The 19,101-nt window shown below is 41.9% G+C and overlaps 1 protein-coding gene across 1 annotated transcript in view; it reads left to right on the top strand.

The window, feature by feature from the left end:
• Positions 1-12,655: 12,655 nt before the first annotated feature.
• XPO4 (exportin 4) overlaps positions 12,656-19,101 on the top strand; it is a 79,208-nt gene continuing 72,762 nt past the window's right edge. The window contains exon 1 of the mRNA XM_026090965.1: positions 12,656-12,715. The gene's annotated coding sequence lies outside the window, so the exon portion shown is untranslated. The remainder of the gene's footprint in view (positions 12,716-19,101) is intronic.

Genomic DNA, 19,101 nt, shown 5'->3' on the forward strand with positions numbered 1-19,101 from the left:
ATGTGGAGTGGCTTCTCCAAAGTTTTGCATCTATGTAAAAAAAAAAAAAAAAAAGTGTTTCTAAATACCAGAAGTACTTGACTGTGTAAAGGAAATATGTAATAAGTATTACGATGGCATAGAATGTGGGTGGGAAAGGAAGCCAGTGGTTATATAGTTTTTAGTATCAAACTGACACTATGTGGAGTGGCTTCTCCAAAGTTTTGCATCTATGCTAGAAAACTTGAAAATTTCTTGTGTTGGCATAGCTTCCTTAGTAGCGTAGAGAGGGAAATGGGATGTGGAGTTTAAATAAATAAAAATGTTCATTCAGTGAAAAGATGCAGGACTTTTATGGTAGTGCTTGTACTTCTGTTGAAAATTAGGTGCTAGACTTACTGGTAAAATTATGTCTTAAGTCTGCAAGTACGTGATTCTTAGGATCTTTGCTGCAGTTTCTAGCTTCTCCTCTTCCTCCAGCCTGTAACAGTATGAAAACTGTTAGGTTGCTTTTTCTTGTGTTTCACTGCTGCTCTTGACAGTCCCATAACAACACTGAACTGACCAGAATTAGATCCCTCTTCCTGAGGAAGCTATGTGAAAATGGAGAGGGTTATCGAAGCTCAGAATCAGGCTTCAAGAAGGGTCGGCCAGAAGAGCTGTGAAAACTGCTCGGGGTTGTTGCTCTGTGTTTCTAGTTTTTTAAGAACCATCAGGTCTTTGTCGTGACAGAGGAGAGGAGAAAGTCCAGGAGCCTGCTGCGTCGCTTTGCAAAGCTAGATGCGGGGCTGCAGTGACTGGAAGGGTTACGCTCTCTGCCGCTGGTCTTTCTCGCTACCAACCATGGAAACGCATGGGCTGAAGCTTAGTGCAGGATTGCACCTGGACAGCGCTAATCTTCATTTAGTGTAGCCAGAGGACTATTTTAAGTGTTTGTTAAAATCTGGTTAAAAGGTGTGTTTGGAGGTGGGGGCAATAAGTGTGTGTGGCAGTTGGGAAGCATCAACTGGTGAAACAAATTGATGGGATCATGTAGGTGTTTCTGTAAAAATCTGAGGACTTGGGTGAGGGTGATCAACCTGGTGCTAGTAACGGAGACCATCAGTAGAGGCGGGTGCCCTGCAGTGGAGAGATATCTGAAGAAATAGAAAAGGGCAGAACTGTGAATGTTCTAGACCATAGACAGCAAGAAGTTTTAACTAGGTAGGGAGGGGCAGACAGATTCAGGGAAACAGATGGTTTTAGTATGTCAGATGAGGAAGATGATACTGACAATCTCTGCAAAGTACAGTTGCTACAGAGGCATCAAAAGTGGGGCAAAGTATTTGAGGATGAGGCATGTTGGGGAGTGTCTTGATCTCAGCTGAAATCCTGAGCCTGGGTTGGTGGGTGACGGGGAGAATAATCGAGTAGAGGAGTTCGGACATGCTAATAAAAATAGAAAATGAATCTGTTTAACTTTCCTTGAGAGTAAGTATGAATTACTTTGATCTTTCTAAATCTTTGACAAGCATTTTCATAACTCATGTTTACTGCTATGTCTTAGTTGAGGTTTCCTTTGGAAAACTATTGTTTACTTATCAGGTATATGAGGTATATCAAACTTGTTCTGACCTCACAAACTGATGATCTTTATGGACTCTACAAACCCTGACCTGCAGTGTGTGATGACCTGGAAGGTTTTAGTCTGTCCTCTCACCAAGCTTCTCTTATATCTATATAAAAATGCTTATCCTTTCTTACCAATAATGCTTTTCAACAGGTTCTAGGTGGCCCATGTTCAAAAGGCATAATTTGGAAAATGACTGAAATTTGGCATAAGTTGAAGAGTTGTTATAAAAGATTAAGCTTGAATAGTCATTAGCTGCCAAATATGACTTTGAATGCTGGTCCTGTAACTTGTCTTTGGTGTGTATAAGTGTATTTGCTATATTAAAAAGTATGCACTTTTTTGTAGTTACTTCCTTTCCAACAAAGCTGAACAGTGTTTATTTGAAATCAGGTCTCCATATCACCTTGTAATTTAAAACCTGAAATTCTGTACTTTAGTGCCATAGGCTGATAAACGCCTTTAACCTGTGTGACTTTGGCTTTGGGAAGACCGTACACCAGCATCTGTATGATCTGAAGAGAATTTAATATTCCTCCATTTCCATATGGCAAGGTGTCCCTTACCCAAATGTAAATGGTTCTTATCAGTTATGTTCTGTTTAGCTCAGGTGGTAATTAATGCTGAATATAATTGATATTAGTTAAGCACTGTTTTAGTAACTGTCCTCATGGATGAGAGAAGACATGGATTGCTTTGTCAAGGGAAGAAACATAAACCTCGTCCCACATGTGAGAGGGTGAAGTTAGAGTATAGTTAGAGGCATACATAGGACTGTTTAGTACAGTTGGTGTTGGCAGTTTATTAAAGCAGATGGAATGTCATTTGCTAAATAAATTTCAGTGAAGCCTAAGACTAAAGTTTCAGGCTACAGCTTGTTCCCCCCCCCCCCCCCAAAGAGGCATGTCCTGTTCCTGTCTGCAGCTCCCACTTTCTCCCTTGCCGTGGCCTTGTGCTGAACAGATTAATATTGCTAAGCTGACATACAAATTGAACAAGGGAATAGTTTTCTGTCAGTTTAACAAGATGAGCTGACTATCTGTGCAGCCATTTAAGTTGCAGAGCTAGCACGAGTGGGGGTCGGCAATGAGATYGCTGGAAGCGTAGAGTTGGCAGTGGTGAGCTGTCAGACTGGCTCAGCTGTATCCTCTACCTTCGCTGTAAAACTTCTTTGCTGACTCAGACTATCCTGATATTAGAAATGCCAGACTTTTCTCAGAGGTGCACAGTGAAAAGACAACAGGATACAAGCTTCAGAAAGGGAGATTCCAGCTGGATAGAAGAGGAAAAAAAAATTACAGTAAGTGTGATTAGGAAGAGCCACAAGCTACCTGGGGAGGCTGTGGAATCACCCATCTTTGGAGATGCTCAAAACTTGACTGAACCAAGGCCTTGAGCAACCTGATCTAACTTAGAAGGTAATTCTGCTTTGGGCAGGGGGTTGGGCTAAGTGATGTCCAGAAGTCGCTTTCATCCTAAACTGTTCTACACCATATGCTTCTGGGTAATGTTAATAGACTGAGGTCAAGAACATTTGAGCAAAGGCTGCAGAAGACTTCCCTTCTCTACAAATTTATGAATGTTCTGGTCTAACTGTGGTCCGTTTTGGGGGTGATGGTGGAAGGGATGAAACTAATCCTCCACACATTAGCATCTTCTTGACGTATTTCTTAGTTTGTGGCATATCCTGGCCTTCTGATGGACATTTAAGGTAAAGTTGGATGGTCTGACACTGGTCAAACAAACTTCTGTTTCAAATGGTGAAATAAGCTTATAAAGTAAGAGCGTAGGGGAGCACATTAGTAACCCTAAAATTCAAGAACAAATCGCTTCTATCATCTACCCTGGAAATTTACATATGTTCATTTTTTTAAACTTGCATTTCTTGGAATACAAGACCATAACAAAGCTCCTTTTTAAGGAAGTTCAACTTCTCATTGTGGTCTGTCTTCGTTGTGGGTCAATTTTTCAGACTATGAAGCTTCTATAGTAGTAAGAGTGAAAGGAAGGGATGGACCAGCTCCAATTTTGTTATGGTAGATTACCTGTTGGAAGTAATCCAGGCAAATGATCTCTCTGTGCTGAGAAGAGTTGTTTAAGTCCTCCAAGTCGTTACCAGGTATAACCAGCTGGATCTGTGCATACGTAATGGTTGGGTTAGACCAAACATCTGCCTGGCTGAGAGTGCTGTTTCCAATGATGGCTTCTAGTAGCTGATTTAGAGAAAGAGTCTAAAAAATGGGGGTGATATAGTGATCCTTTCACTGGTATACAATTTACTTTGAGTTCAGCAATTTCAAGAGCTTGAGGTAGCATCGTGTTTAATGATTGTCGATGAACTTTTTTTCCATTAATGTGCCTAGTTGTTTTTTTGGAAAGCATTTATATATTTATTTTCTTAATTTTTATATTATACGTGTCTTGTAGTAATGAGTTTCACAGGTGTTTTTGAAAAAATACATTCTGTTATTTGATAGAAGCCTGTTGATCTTTTCATTCGTTCATTCTTGAATTATGAGAAATACCAAATGATTGTTGGGGGTTTCTTGCACTGCGCCCTCTGTGATTTTTATAGCTGCTGTATTTCACTCTCCAGTCGTCTATTAGCTATGCTGAAGGGTCCTAATCTAGTGATCTTTTTTTTTTTCTCACGTAGGAGACACCCTATACTACTTTAGATTTATGATACCATTTTTGAGATGGATTGACCAGAACAGCATTCTTTTGTGATGTGAGTTTTCATAGTGGTATGACTATATTTTTTTTGTATTCTATATTCCTTTCCTAATTTTTCTTAACATTGTGCTTTTCTTTATTACTTTAGAGCAGCAGGGTGATGCTTTCAGAGGACTATGCCTACGCAGTCTGGATCTTTTTCTGGAGTGGTGCTAATTAACTTAGAGTCCATCATTATGTAGGTACAGTTCTTCATCCTTTTGCCTGAGAACTGGTAAGGCTGGTACATTTTTCAGGCCCAGAGTTCAGATGCTAGCCTGGGATAAGCACATCCAGTGCGTGGCACCCTAATGAAACTTTTAGCTGGGAGTTGAGAGCCGCTGTGTGTGGGGCACACCCGAAGTGCACAGTACTGAGGGCAAGAAGCTGAGAACAGGAACGCAGGGATCAATGCAGAGTCTGAAACCTTCAAAAAGCAGATGCAGCATCTGGTGAACTGCACTTCCAGTGAAACGGAATTCTTCGCATTTCTCGGAGTTGATTTTTCCCAATTGTTTCACAGCGGGGGCGTTCATCTTTTTGAATCAGAGTGATATTTCACATGCATTTGGCATGTCAGTGTTGCATTAGCGTATTCCCATATTTTGTGCTGAGTTGTTAATGAAAATACTATGTGTCTGCTCCTAGAACTGTCCGTTGGGGAGCTCCATTAGTCAGTAACTCCATCTGTATAATCCTTATTCAGGCATTACCTACTGCTGTCTCCCCTTTAGCCGTTTCTTAAGAGTCTCATAGTTGTTATGCTAATCTGTGTTCATTATTTAATTAACAGCTTTCCATATGGAGGAATAGAGGAGGTCCTCTTGATTACTGAGTTGAGCTGATGTTGTCACAAGCGACTAAGCAATGTACTCTTTTCCATAAATTTCTGACCATGTTTTGATACTAAAAAGTCTGTCTAGGTTAGGTATACCTAAGAGTGGTTTTGCACTTCCATGTCCTGGCTTGATGTAGGGGTAGAATTCTGGATTTTGTTAATCGTGCCCTTTTCCTTTTTACCAGTGGAAGGTATATTCTTCATATCCATCTGCTTTGCTGCTTCCCTGGTTTCCTTGGCCGCCTCGGAACAAAAGGGAGTGGAACTGCTGCCTGCAGCAGCCTTGGTGGAGGGAAGATGGGAAGTGCTGAACCAATTTTGATGTGTACTGGAGTGGGTGTTTGAGTGGTGTAAAACAACAGAAGTGCTGGGAGGTGTGGTGTGGAAGGGAGGGTCAGGTCTGAGCAGGAGGAGACATCAAAGAGGGTCTCTAGTTCTTTTTTCATCCCCTTAAAGTCTGTCTAAAACATCCTGTTGTGTACAGTGTAGTTATGGGAATAGGGAGTGAAAGAAGCAGGGAGGAGGATATATTTTAAATGCCCCCTCTTCTCCCTGCTACCCCTGCCCCCCTCTCCTTGCCCCCCCCCCCCAAAAAAAAAGAAAAATTGGGGGTGACCCAAAACTTGCTTCTGAGACCTAATGATGAGCAGCAGTTGTACAGTGCTGCCTTTGGCTCTGTCAGAACACAGGGTAGCTCAGCTTTATAGTTGCTGTTTTTCAGAGGTCACTGTATATTCTTCTGAATAGCCCAGCATAGCTGCAGGGAAAGGTTCAGTAAGTACAGAGCAGTGTTTAGACTTAATTTGAACTCTTTTTTTTTTTAAAGTAACAATGTCAATTTATACAGTTCGCTCTCTGCCACCCCTTGCTTGTGCTGGTACAGCAATCTGTAAGGCTACGTGGTGACCTGGGTTGATGAGGTGATGCAGGAGGAAAAAAGGTGGTTCTTAATTCAGTTTATTTTCGCTATGTTGTGTTATAAACAATTTTACTACCATGACTGAGATGACATAGGCAGATGCCTATGCTGCCGAAGGAAACTTTGGTCAAATTATGCTGTTAAATCACTTAAGAAGTAGCAGATACCTCTTTTCTTTGTCTTCAGATCAAGACTTTTTTTTGTGTGTGGAAAATATATTTGAGAAAGTTATTTGGCTCAATATAGGAGCAAGTGAATGAGAGAGATCAGATAAGTTGTTTTAGTGGTCCCTACCGGCCTCAAAATCTCTAGAACTATGAAAATATATATGAAGAAGGGCTAAAGATGTCCCATGGTTTGTGTTGAAACTATGAAATTCAGTATTTATCTTCATGCAATCCAGCTGTGTTATGTGTAGCTATGCAAAGTGGTAGAGGCAAAGCTGTAGAAGGTTTGCAAATACGCTTTGCCATAAAGTCTCTTGAATGCTTCATGTGACTTTTGTGTCACTGTGAAGTCAATGAAGTGTACAAATGTTTTTTGTGGTGGAGTTTTTCTATTTATGACAGTGATCTCTGAGACATCCTGAATGCAGTATTTCCAAGGGCTTGGCTAGGGTTGAGGACGTTTACAGTCCCAGGCTTGTAAGTGTGATACAGACCTAGGCTATGTTTTCATATTAGCCTAAACCAGAACTGACTGATGGAAGGACCTTCCAGATGCCAAAGCTAGCATGAGGTAATGTTAGTAATGTGTGACTAGGAGTGGAGAGGAAATTAGGTGGTTGGGACGAAGTTGGACAAAGGTCTCCATCACTTTATTGCCTGTCATGGACCCACAGTCCTGGAGCCCTGGAAGGGTCACTCCTGCCCGCTGCTGTCACCTTGGGCTAGGATGCTGTTGTAACAAAGCAAAAGGATAATACCAGCTTCCTTTGTGAAAGTGTTTTGAAATCTGCTAACAGAAAGAGCTATACAAAAGTTGTATGGTATTTGTCTTGTCATATACTTCACAGAAGTGTTCTGTTTTTCTGGTAGAGATAGGCTGTAATGCCTCTTGCTGTTTGGAGAGTTACTGTAGCATGGAATGAAGGCTGTAGTGGAGTGGTTGGTATATTCCTTAACTTTATATCTCCTGTTCTTCAGAAATAAATAGGTAATTTCAGTGAGAAAGTACTTAACTTTTTTTTTTTTTTTTTAAGTCGATTCATCAGAGCTAACACTCTCAGGGTGGATACATTCATATTAAAAAGTTTTTTATATTAAGATGGTTTCTTAAACAATTAACTTTTCAAGATGAGGCAAATGTCAATTCTGAAGCAGTAAGTTACCAAGGTGGGTGACCCATGTTCCAGTAGTTTTTCATCCTGCTTTGGAAACAACGTGAACTTGACTCTTTTACATCCCAAGTAAATATCCTGGCTGTTAGATTTCTGGCTCTAACAACAAGTAAAGGAGGGCAGAGACAGCTGATACAACAGGTTGCAACCTCATTAATATAGAGTCTCAAAATCCAGCAGTTGGGTATACTAGAGTTTGGTGCATTGGTGTATGCAGCAGGACATCTGTGGATCTGGGACTTAGGCACTGATTTGCACAGAGATCAGCTGTTGAATTGGGTGACAACTAATGCAAGGAGTGTTGAGTTTTACCATCCTTTATTATTATAAAACAGTTCTCCAACTATTATTGTTAATTGTAGTGTTAGTGATCAGATTATATGCAAACAATATCTAGCCTAACACAGCAAAGAAGCAGACATTACAGGCACAAACCGTGCTGGCTCGCTCACACACTGACCTGTTACTGCAAAACAAAAAAATCCTGCCTTTCTACCACGTGGCAGCACCAGAGGAGTCATGCTGCCATGCACCGCCTGGCTGGTGGAAGAGGAGGGCTCCTGTGCTGTCGGCCACCCGGCAGTACTCGCTCACCAGGGCCCTCTCCGGACCAGGGTCCCACGGGAAGCTTCTGTGCCTTGGGCAGGCAGCCAAGACAGGGTCATCTTCTCTTTTTGCCAATTTTTGCTGTGGGCCTCCTTTGGGGTTTTTGGAGGAACTTCCCCAAACTCGATCTGTCACAACTTGAGCTTATATTGGTGATCTGTGGTCTAGGCATCACAGGGGTTGTTCAGTCAGTTCCTTATTCATCTCAGCAGCTCAGTTAGTTTGCTCTGGTGTTACACCAGTCACCTAACAGGTATGTTTTACACTTTTGTCACTGGCAGACTTCATGAGGACTCTTCCACAGTGTGTGTATGTGTGACACACATATATGTACATATATATATATATGTACACACATATGTGTATATATACACACACATATGTGTGTGTACATATATATGTGTACATACACACACATACATATACATATAGTAACTGGAGATCCCAAAATGGGAGACCTGATCCATGGGATCTGTATTTCTGTTGCAACAGGACTAGGGCCTTGTGTCTGCACAAGAAATGTGGCTGCAGGATGTTTGGTCTGATATTAGGTGTCTTACAGCTGAGTTTGTGGTTGTTAAAGCAGTGGCTGAAAAGCATTACTTTAAAACTCTAACTGATCTTCTTAAGCACAAACAGGGCTTTGGATATTCTCTGTGCTGATCATGCTCTTTTTTATTTAAGGTTGTAACCATTCAAAGGTAGCTCAGCTTTATCATCTCTTGAGTCACTGACTTTTACTATTTATTTTGCCAAGAATATTGGCTTTAGGTTGCTGCTATTTGACTTTTCTGTCAACCATGCTTTTTTTTTTGGTAGCTTCCTAGATAGCAAAATAGTCTTGCATCCTTATTGAGGAAATGTATTAATCAGTTTACAAAATAAGTACACTCCTCCCTTTCTGGTGAAGAAAACATGAATAGCACTTTCCTTACCTGTCAAAAACAGCAACAGCAAAATCAACCCAAAAACCAAACATACCTCTTCCTGAGAGAATTAGGGAGGCTTAGCTACAAAGTCTTTATTTTGTGAGGTTGTTTTAAGTGGGATTAAGAGCAGATGCTGGATAGCTTCAGGGTAATGAACTGTTTAGCAAGAACTATAAAAATAGTTCTAATATACAAAATAGTTCTAATATACAAAAGTTCTAATATTAAGAGAAATGACAATACTGTTCTTGGAGCTATTCTCCTGTTCATATTACAATAACTTTCTCTCTAACAGTGATAGGAATAAAATAAAGCAATTATGCCCTCTTTGCTTCATCATCTTTTTCTTAGTAAGTATCGGGAACCCAGGACTGTTCAGAGCTTGAAATTTAGGCAAGTTGTCCAGGTGTCTTAGAGTGAACTCAGGCACCTAACTTTAAAGGATTCTCTTTTAAATAAAACCCCCAAATGTGTATGCATGTATGTGAAGGAAAAAAAAAATCATCCTCATAAAAGAAATTCACAGAATCACAGAATGGTTGAGGTTGGAAGGGACCTCTGGAGATCATCTAGTCCAACCCCCCTGCTCAAGCGGGGTCACCTAGAGCACGTTGCACAGGATCGCGTCCAGGCGGGTTTTGAACATGTCCAGAGAAGGAGACTCCACAACCTCTCTGGGCAACCTGTTCCAGTGCTCTGGCACCCTCACAGTGAAGAAGTTTTTCCTCATGTTCAGATGGAACCATCTGTGTTTCAGTTTGTGCCCGCTGCCTCGCATCCTGTCACTGGGCACCACTGAAAAGAGTCTGGCCCCATCCTCTTGACACCCTACCTTAAGATATTTGTATACATTGATAAGATCCCCCTTCAGTCTTCTCTTCTCCAGGCTGAACAGGCCCAGCTCTCTCAGCCTTTCCTCATAAGAGAGATGCTCCAGTCCCCTAATCATCTTTGTAGCCTTCCACCAGACTCTCTGCAGTAGTGCCATGTCTCTCCTGTACTGGGGAGCCCAGCACTGGACACAGTACTCCAGATGTGGCCTCACCAGGGCTGAGTAGAGGGGGAGGATCACCTCCCTCGACCTGCTGGCAACACTCTTCCTGATGCACCCCAGCACACCATTGGCCTTCTTGGCCACAAGGGCACATTGCTGCCTCATGCTTAACTTGGTGTCCACCAGCACTCCCAGGTCCTTCTCGGCAGAGCTGCTTTCCAGCAGGTCAGCCCCCAACCTGTACTGGTGCATGGGGTTATTCCTCCCTAGGTGCAGGACCCTGCACTTCCCTTTGTTGAACTTCATGAGGTTCCTCTCTGCCCACCTCTCCAGCCTGTCCAGGTCTCTCTGAATGGCAGCACAGCCCTCTTGTGTATCAGCCACTCCTCCCAGTTTGGTATCGTCAGCAAACTTGCTGAGGGTGCACCCTGTCCCTTCATGCAGGTCATTGATGAAGAAGTTGAACAAGACTGGACCCAGTACTGACCCCTGGGGGACACTGCTAGCTACAGGCCTCCAACTAGACTCTGCGCCACTGATCACAACCCTCCGAGCTCTGCCATTCAGGCAGTTCTCAATCCACCTCACTGTCCACTCATCTAGCCCACACGTCCTGAGCTTACCTATGAGGATGTTATGGGAGACAGTGTCAAAAGCCTTGCTGAAGTCTAGGCAGACAACATCCACTGCTCTCCCCTCATCTACCCAGCCAGTCATTCCATCAGAGAAGGCTATCAGATTGGTTAGGCATGATTTCCCCTTGGTGAAGCCATGCTGACTACTCCTGATCACCTTCTTTTCCTCCACCTGCTCCTCCAGGATGAGCTGCTCCATCACCTTTCCAGGGATGGAGATGTGGCTGACTGGCCTGTAGTTTCCTGGTTCTTTTTTAGAAGAGCATCTCTCAAAATATGTACTATGCGTCTACCCATCTATGCATTAGATGGAGGATGAATACAGAGATGATGCAATTCGCTTTAGTAACATGTGGTCCAACCTGTATCTGCAAGAGCAGAAAAAATTAATTAAAGTAGGATGAAAATAAATGACCTCCTATCTTTTAATATATGTAAAATTCTACATATATTTTTGTCATTTCCCAGTAATGCACAGAATGCTAAGAAAAAGAGCTTTTTGGGGGTGTGTTCAGTCTAAGTCCATCATTTTGCTACTTTTGAGTGAAAGAAGTTATTCACTTTACAAAATCTTTTCTAGTTTCCCAGTTTGTCCTTGCTTCCTTATCCTGTAGGCTGGCTTTGGTGTGTGCATGTACTTCCTCCTCAGGCCCTTCTTTCTGTCATCTTCTGCTCTCTTTTGGCTAAATCTTGATTTTGTGCTGCTCTAGTTGCATTTCTATTTGCTTACAGGATTCAGTTATTGTATTTTGTGTGTATTTTTCCTGTGTTTGTCTTTAAGTTGTCATTAGTGTGATAACAGTTAAAAGGTAAGAAAACAAGCTTGGTGTTTTTAGGCCAGGCCATTTTGAAAATACGCTAAGCTAAAGGAGACTTTTTAATGTGAAATTTAGATAAACTTTCAAAACTTTCTCAAATTCTTTATCTTGCTTTTAATCAACTCCTTCAAAATAACTATCCTGGAAAGAAATGGTGGTTTTGAAATTTTAGAAAGGTTTATAGAGGAGGAAGTGCTAAAAACTGATTTTTGATGGGGAAGCTTAAATGACACGTGTGTCTGTCTGTCTTCATTAACTCAGTGGGAGGAAACAATTTTTTGATACAAGGCAAAGGCTAAAGCTCAGAAATGAAAATGCATCATTGTCTCTGTTTACATCTTTCACAAGGTGATGACTTTCAAGTGCTGTGCTGGTGTACACGCGTGGGGCAGAGGAGAGGTGAGATTTGTCCTGGTATTGCTCTTAGCTGGAGCAGTGCTGCGACACTGGCGGGGAAGCGAGGCTCTCAGTGGCACGATTTGGCACAGTGGGGTGTATGTGCGTGTCCCAGCCTCCGCTGTTTCCCTTCTGCACAAGTGCCCCTCTCCCCTGTCCCCCCCAGCCCTGCACCTCGCCGTGCTTGGCAGGAGCACTGGCCTCCATGAGTTGACAGGTCCATGGCCATTTGCTGTAGCTTCAGCACACGTTATAGCAATACCAAGAGCTGTGTGCTGCACAATCTGATGCTTTTGCAACCTTTAGTTTTCAGTTTGGCAGGCTATACAGAGGGAGTAGTATGAACTGGATATAATTGAGTACTTATGAGTAAAAGTAATGTCACCCATGCAACAGTGGGTGGTTACAGCTGTAATTTCAGCAAGTATAATTTGAAGTTGGATGTCTGGAAAAAATAGATACTATGAGACTTTTTTTCACATGGGGATAACAAGATTAGAGTTTCTCTTGTGGTGGGAGAGAAGTTGCTGATGGTGTTTGTACAGAGAGCCTAATAAATAGGTTATATATTGTCTGCATCTCAACTTGTGAGCTTATAAAAAATCAGTAGGGCCATTGCCAGCATTATTATGATCTGTGGTCTAGTAGAAGAGGGGCCACAAGAGTTCCTTCTTGACTTAAAACTTTGTCTTGAAATCCGCTGTCACAATTCTGGCTTTTGTAGTAAGCCATGTTTATGCTGTGTTGCAGGTACGGAAATGAGCAATAGAGATGAGCTACTTGAATCTTACCATCAAGTTGTGATCCTGATTTCAGGGGCTGTGGATGGGTCAGGGTCTCTCCCTCCTTGCCAACATCCTGCTTGCCAGCTGATCTAATCTTGCTGGAGAACCAGGACCTTTCATGGGGATAATTCACCCTGCGGTGGAGGCTGCAGTGTAAGTTGATGCTGAGACTGTCTTCTCCTTCCCACCTTCTAGAATAGTGGGCTCAGGGCACACTGATCCTCCATGTTGCCTTGCTGGGGACAGGGAGAAGCATCTGTGGTTGGCTGGAGCTGAGGGGAAAGCTTGAGCTGCTACCACCGACCCTTCTCTTCCTTGCTGCTGGATGAAGAGGCCAAGTTCACTCCAGCTCTGGAGAGACAGGCAGAGAAGGGACGCAGGGAGAGCAGGAAGCAGGGCGAGTGTGATTGCAGTGGTAGCAAGGCCACTGTAGGGTTTTTGTATCCTTTAGTAACATATATTTAGTACCACTGCAGTAGTGATGTTTCATTCGTGCTGAAGTCAAAGCAAACTCATTCTACTTGTTAACATTAAATGGTCTAGAACAGTTGGGACCAATGAGCTTTACCATAACTATTCTGTGTAGTTATAATGTTACTTATGTTATCTTTGTCCTTATCTTCCATTTTGAGTCTCACTTGCTTGTTCTGTCTTGATTGAGCTTTATCGAGTCTCAATGGATTGACTTTCTGTTGCTTTGTAGAGCCTTACTGACATCAAGGGACATTCTGTGGATTTGGCCCATTGGTGTCAGCCAGGCGTTTTATAGAAATACATGCGCTAAACAGAACTGCCTTTCACACCTTGCCTGTGCTTTGGAAGTTCAGCACAGTGAATGTGGAGATCAAGAAATAAGTTATGTTTGCATTAAGAGCCTTAACTATAACTTCATATAATCATTCACCCTCTGGCTGTCCATAGCCAGATTATCAGAAACTGTATGTATAATATAGGATGCTTTCCAGATTAATCTATTATCAGTGTACTTATACCCACATTGTAACTGCAGTTATGGAGGAAAAAGTAACAAACAGGTGTAAAGCACTTTATATATTTTAAAACTTTTTTTCTTCACCACTGGGTCATGCTGTGTGTGTATATGTGTATATATATATATGTATATATATGTTTTTCATTGCTTAAATTTAGAGAAATGAAAGACTATGAAAATTTACATAGGTTTTTTTTTGAACCAATTTGAAACATTTTTTGATCCAGAGATTATAAAGAAAGCATTAGGATTAAAAAAAAAAAGAAAATAGATTGTGATCAAAGGGTATGTAAGGCCTGTGATAATTGAGTGCTACCATTGTGATACTTTATATGGGGTGCTGAGAGTTTGGTCCAGCATTGGCAAGTTTAAAATTATGACTGTTGGGATTGACAGAACTTCCCATGCAGAATTAAATCATTTTTCCTGATTCTTTTGGAGCAATCTTCCACGGGGTGTGTGGAATCTGGACTGATGCTATTCACCTAATACTCACTAGTAGGTTGGCAGGTGTTAGCGTACCGTCAGTTCAGTTGAATTTGTGGATTCTCTTGTTGAGTGATGTGGACAGAAAGAGAAAATCACAAGTGAGCACTGAGGAGACTGACGAGGGTCAGAGGTGGCAGTGGATGAACAGCTCGCCTAGGTCTGTGGGCCAACTAATGCCATCAGTGTCCTGCCACAGCTAGTTGAGGGCTATGCTTTCCTCTGTTCTGCCCCTCTTCTACATGCCCTTCTCCAAGCAGCAGGTCTTGGCTACCTGTTTTAATGCTGAAAAGCTGGGATGAACAGTAAATCCTGTGCAGTGAGGGCAATTTGCTCTGCAGACTGGTTACCACAAACTACGTATGTGTGAAGTGTTGCGCAGGTACAGTATGCTAATATCACTGGCCAGCCTGAAATAGGATATCTTTGAGGATCAAGTTGTTGATAGTAAAGAAATAAAATCTCAGTAGTCATTATTGCTTACCTTGGAGAGAAAGTTGTATCTTGGAAGACATTCTGGTTATTGACTGGTGGATTATTGGTGGTGATTTATCGTGGCGCTCTATTCAATTGATGTGTGTGTGTGTGTGTGTGTGTGTGTGTGTATATATATATATATAGATATATATGAGAGAGAGAGCATGGTTATGTAAGGCCTCTTCAAAACTGAGAAGAAATTATTGTTTGTGATAAGATTTATCTTCTACTTTACTTGCAAAAGACTTATTTTGGAACTGAAGTACTTGATTAAAGTACAAAACAAGATCTGATGTGAAGAAAAGTCTCTCTTTTCTTCTGTTTTTAAGCCTCTCCATGAAGGCAAGATATGAGTGAGTAGATGTGTAGGAGGTAATTCCTCCAGCAGTCACGCATTTCTTCCAAATATAAACTGAAAAATACTGGGCACTCTGGGGTTTAAATAATTCAAATCATAAGTTACTTTTGGAGAAGAGGTTTTTTTTTTAATCAAAGTTTTTGTATTTAGTCTTATATCCCCATAATGTTGTCTCTATTACAGGTCTGATCGGAAGCCATCTATTGCCTCTTTCTTACAAACCTTCAGAAACAGCTTTAGGTGTCTTTTTAATTTGAAAAATGAGTTATTGCTGTGATTTAAATGACTACTCCAAAACACAAGTGCAAAAACTTAATTGGGGCATAGTAAGTTGTGTATTATGCTAGCTAGGTGTTGTACCTCAGCTATTCCTCAAGGCGCTGACAGTCATGTAGGATGGATTGGACCTGGACAGCAGAAGCTGCTGTCAGTACCAGCTGTCCAAACTGCCTTCTGGGCTGATGCCCGAGGCAAGAACATCTGATCCACTCGTGAAGCAGCTCCCAAATGCTGCAGGGCTTAGCTGGCATATTTATGTAACCTGAACTGCTGGCTGGTGGTTCAGAATTCGCTTCATGAGTGGATCAGACATTTCTGCCGTGTGAGTATCGACACTTGCCAGAAGAGCAGGGTGAATAGCTGAGAACAGAAGTACTGCTAACTGTCCAGCTATCTGTGTCTGACCCTTGTATTTGATCTCCCTGATTAGTTATTTTGATAAGGTAAATGACAGTTATCTAATATGTTATGCTGTAAGAAAAAGGTGATAAACACTTAAGGTGTTGCAAGTAAAACTGGGATGGAAACTGCATCTTATGGATAGGCCCCACAGAGGTCAGGATCATGCAACCTTGGGGCACGGTGCTGAGCCAGGTGGGCTTGCCCTGACTGTGCTAGAGCTAAACTTGGAGTCTCCTCACTCTGAGACTCTGATTCTCTTGTATAACTAACTCCCCGATAGAGCAGAACTATATAGGGGAGTGATTTTCTTAAGGGTTTTTAAAGATACAGATTCTTTCTTTAGGGGGACTTGAGCATCTTAACAGAAATGTGCACAGTCTGTTAAAACTCTTTGATTTATGATAATTTAGTTATGCTGAAGCTATAACAAGTGATTACATGAATGAAGTGATCTGTTTAGTTGTCCTTAATGTAGTACATGCTCTAGTTAAAAATACTGCATTGCCTGCTCTTGTGTTTGATTTTATTTTTTTTTTCCTTTCTCCTTCTATTTTTGCCCATACTCCTCAACTACATTATCACTATCACATGGTGTTCCCCTGCACATACTTCTCAAGTTCACTTTTGATCTTCTTCCTTTGCATATGTCTCACTGTCACTTGGCTTGCTTGCCTGCTGGGACATGTTGTCTATCCATATGGGCTGCCTTTTTCCCTGTTTCTCTAAGCATATCTTGCCTGATGGTGGCTGTCAGCAAGGTCTGGGCCCAGTGGTGACATTGCTGTCTGTGGTGGCTCTTGCTTGTCCTTGTATATTGATGCAGATTCAGTTTCTTCTTCTGGTCTCTTATAGACTTCCAGGCTCTTTCTGTAGCAAAAAGTCTAGACACCATTTTAAAACATAGCTAACACGTTTAATTGTTTTTTTGTAAGCCAGTAATGGCCCCTAGACCACGGTTTGGGAACAGTTACATTAGACCTCTTTACTGCAAGAAAGGCAAGATTACCCTACGTGTTTGGGGAGGCTCAATGTGGAGGGTTTTACGAAGTTGCACTTTCTGTAGAAATCTGATTTTTATTTCTACTCTTGTCAAGTTTGTAATGCACTTTACTTGCAGACATAAACATTGCTTTTGGCAAGACAATTTCTTCTTGGCTTTAATAGTAGCAGGTACAAGCAATTTGATCAGGCCTTTTTTCTTTTTTTTTTTAATCCAAGAAAATCTTCTTAGTAGGCATATTTGCCTTTCCATAATACTAGTAGTGTTTAGGCTGTGCTGTTTGCAAGAAACATTTCTCGTAGGTGGGAACGCTGTGGGTGCCAGTTTGAAGCCCTCGGGCGGCTCATTCTGTGCTCTCCTGAGCCGCCGTGCAGCCTGGAGGAGCGCCTGCCGCTTCCTTGGGACCGGCCAGCCTGCAGAGTTCCCGCTGCGGAGCTGCCGGAAGACGCTGGATTCAGCCGTGTTCTGCGCTGTTGTGCCCTAGCAGAAATCGGTGAAAAAGCAGAATTTATGTCTCCAATAGGGTAAACTTTGAAAGGAATGAATGCTGTTTATCTCATTCTTAATTACTTTTATCATGAATGGATTTTTTTTTTTAATTTTAGCAAAAATATAACGCAGTTCTGAGATAACAGTGCAAACAGGTTAACTAAAATATACTTAAATAAAAACCTATTCGGTTAATGATTTTAATAATAACACTGTCACTTGAGTGTTAGAAGTTGTTAATTTTAGATAATGTCACTGTTCACAAGTGACTGGTAAGTGATACTCTCTGACAGCTAAAATCATAAAGAAACTTAATAATGTTATCACTTCTAACATAAAATATCACCTTCTTGATTATATGTGTCTAACATGAAGCTGCCTGCCTAAATAGGATCACATGGGGGGTAAAAACGGATTTGATATCTTTTTTTCTTTTTTTCTTCTTTTTTTTTTCTCCAAACAATGTTTTCTAAAGTAGGTGGAAGGGGATGAAAAAGCAGACACAACTTTACATGTGGATGCAGTGTTACTTCTTGACCGTGTTAATGACAAATGCATGGTGACTTCAACTTTAGTCTGGCAAAGAGTGCATCTGATATTTATAACCTTTCTTCTCTCTTTCTGCTTTCTTTCTCGTGTCTTCATTACCTCCATTGCTTGGCATTTTCCTTCATGACAACACTTTTTATATTTTTAAAAGGTGGGAAATGTTTGTCCTAGGCATGTGATTCTGTATGTGTATGTGTAACTTCAGACCCTCTGTCCCCAGCTAACCACTCCTTCTATCTAAAACAAAACAACCCCCCTCAACATCTTATTTTTTCCACTTGTACCTTCACCAGCTGTTTCCTAGTTGTTATTTTCCAAATGCCAGTTGATCTAACCTTTTCTCATATCTATTTCTTTCCCATTTTGAGTGCCACTGTGGATTAATATTTTAAATTATTTGTGATTTTTTTTTTTGTGTGTGTATTAATCAGTTTCTGTCTAAGTAACTCATGCCAGATTTATAACCTTTCTACTCATTTGCAGTTTTGCTGCCTTTTCTCATGGCATCAGTGAATAGTATGGCATCATTTAAATTAACAGTACACCATCAAAAGAAGAGCAGAAAAAAATACTGAAGTTAGAWATGGGAAATCTATGTTATATAAGAAAGAAACAAAGACTGGGATTATTTTAGACAGGGAAAAGTGGCAATATGCAAAGTAATGGATTATATAGGCCCTTTGCTGAATGGGGTGGGTGCCCTGGTGACAAAGGATACAGAGAAGGCAGAGTTACTGAATGCCTTCTTTGCTTCAGTCTTTACTGCTCAGGCCAGCCCTCAGGAACCCCAGATCCTGGAGGCAAGAGAGAAAGTCTGGAGAGAGGAAGACTTTCCCTTGGTCAAGGAGGATCGGGTTAGAGATCATTTAAGCAAACTTGACACCCACAAATCCATGGGCCCCCATGGGATGCACCCACGAGTGCTGAGGGAGCTGGCGGATGTTATTGCTAAGCCACTCTCCATCATCTTTGAAAGGTCATGGAGAACAGGAGAGGTGCCTGAGGACTGGAAGAAAGCCAGTGTCACCCCAGTCTTCAAAAAGGGCAAGGAGGAGGACCCAGGGAACTACAGGCCAGTCAGCCTCACCTGCATCCCTGGAAAGGTGATGGAGCAGCTCATCCTGGAAGCCATCTCCAAGCATGTGGAGGACAAGAAGGTGATCAGGAGTAGTCAGCATGGCTTCACCAAGGGGAAATCATGCCTAACCAATCTGATAGCCTTCTCTGATGGAATGACTGGCTGGGCAGATGAGGGGAGAGCAGTGGATGTTGTCTACCTAGACTTCAGCAAGGCTTTCAACACTGTCTCCCATAACATCCTCGTAGACAAGCTCAGGAAGTGTGGGCTAGATGAGTGGACAGTGAGGTGGATTAAGACCTGGCTGAATGGCAGAGCTCAGAGAGTTGTGATCAGCGGCGCAGAGTCCAGTTGGAGGCCTGTAGCTAGCGGTGTCCCCCAGGGGTCAGTCCGGGTCCAGTCTTGTTCAGCTTCTTCATCGATGACTTGC

Source organism: Apteryx rowi, unplaced genomic scaffold (assembly GCF_003343035.1).
Source record: "Apteryx rowi isolate R43461 unplaced genomic scaffold, aptRow1 scaffold_885, whole genome shotgun sequence".
Lineage (NCBI taxonomy): Eukaryota > Metazoa > Chordata > Aves > Apterygiformes > Apterygidae > Apteryx > Apteryx rowi.